The following is a 1,916-nucleotide window of genomic DNA, read 5'->3' on the forward strand; positions in this document are numbered from 1 at the left end:
GGTGTCCCCAAATGACCACTCCTGTCCAGCCTACTTCAAGGGACTGAAAATAGGGTAATCCAAATAGCCATTACAATACCTATTAAAATATATTTAATTATGGTTCTGGGGTCTGTGGGAACAGTAAACAATATTAATATTTCTTATCATATTCTTTTATTCTATTATTATTTTGTATTGTATTTCTTTGTATGGGTTTGGCTATATTAGACGGTGACGAGAAGACTTTAGTCAGTACGTTCGAGGATACCGAGCTGCTCGTAGACGTCTGATATTGCCAACCGCCATACAGCTATATTAGATTGGAATAAACAAGTTTAAGTATCACAAGTACTTTACTTTATCGGAAACAACACAACGTGAAAACCTAGACGAAGTCTTACAGTATCTCTCTATAGCAACGGTTTTATTTTTACCTACAACACTAGTTATTCGTAACTAAGGAGAGCCTCTGCAGCATCCCTCTATAGCAACGGTTTTATTTTTACCTACAACACTAGTTATTCGTAACTAAGGAGAGCTTCTGCAGTATCCCTCTATAGCAACGGTTTAATTTTTACCTACAACACTAGTTATTCATAACTAAGGAGAGCTTCTGCAGTATCCCTCTATAGCAACGGTTTAATTTTTACCTACAACACTAGTTATTCGTAACTAAGGAGAGCTTCTGCAGTATCCCTCTATAGCAACGGTTTAACTTTTACCTACAACACTAGTTATTCGTAACTAAGGAGAGCTTCTGCAGTATCCCTCTTTAGCAACGGTTTAATTTTTACCTACAACACTAGTTATTCGTAACTAAGGAGAGCTTCTGCAGTATCCCTCTATAGCAACGGTTTAACTTTTACCTACAACACTAGTTATTCGTAACTAAGGAGAGCTTCTGCAGTATCCCTCTATAGCAACGGTTTAATTTTAGCCTTCAACACTAGTTATTCGTAACTAAGGAGAGCTTCTGCAGTATCCCTCTATAGCAACGGTTTAATTTTAGCCTTCAACACTAGTTATTCGTAACTAAGGAGAGCTTCTGCAGTATCCCTCTATAGCAACGGTTTAATTTTAGCCTTCAACACTAGTTATTCGTATCTAAGGAGAGCTTCTGCAGCTTCCCTCTATAGCAACGGTTTAATGTATTATTTATTGATTCAAATGTTAACCTTGACTTCCACACACAGTTATTTGTAACTAAGGAGAGCTCTCAGAGTAGCTCTATATACAACGGTTAAATAAAAACTGTTTTTAACATCTTTTTGTGTTAAATCTTCTGTATTAAAAATATAAGACTGATTTTAAAACACGAGAAAAACAAATTTAATTACAGTGGTTGATATCCCTACTACAAATAACAAATAACCAGGACCTATCCCCTGGAGCAAAAGCTATTTTGTCAATAGGACAGGCTGCAAGTGCCATTTCAAAATCAGAAATAAAAGATTAGAAGGAAAAAAAAAAGGAGATGGGTTCCAAAGATGTAATTTTACTTCAATAAGACAAGAGAAGCTATGGAAAACATTCGTTATTCATTTATCAGGCAATCATAAAATAGGAAAATCTCACAGACTCTTTTATTTCATTAAACAAACAACTTCCAGTGTAAGGTATTCCTCTAACAGTACACTGGATTTTGAACCTTCAGAGAAGTTTGTTAATGTCAGTCGACCTACACACTGTAAAGTTAAAGAAAGGTGACAACCCATTTTTTGGGGCAGGAAAAAAAGCAGAGCTTTCTCTTTTGCTTCCTGGCAGAATGTCAAATCAATTATCCATTGATATATCAGAAATTGATTCGGAATTATGATGCTGTTTATCTATTTGGAAGTCTTCAAATGTGTTTGAGAACTTATGAGTTTTTTTTGTGATATTAAAAAAAGTTATTTTTTTTTTATTATGAAACATGATGAATGTTAGAGGAATGA

This window comes from Lottia gigantea (assembly GCF_000327385.1).
Source record: "Lottia gigantea unplaced genomic scaffold LOTGIsca_103, whole genome shotgun sequence".
Classification (NCBI taxonomy): Eukaryota; Metazoa; Mollusca; class Gastropoda; family Lottiidae; genus Lottia; species Lottia gigantea.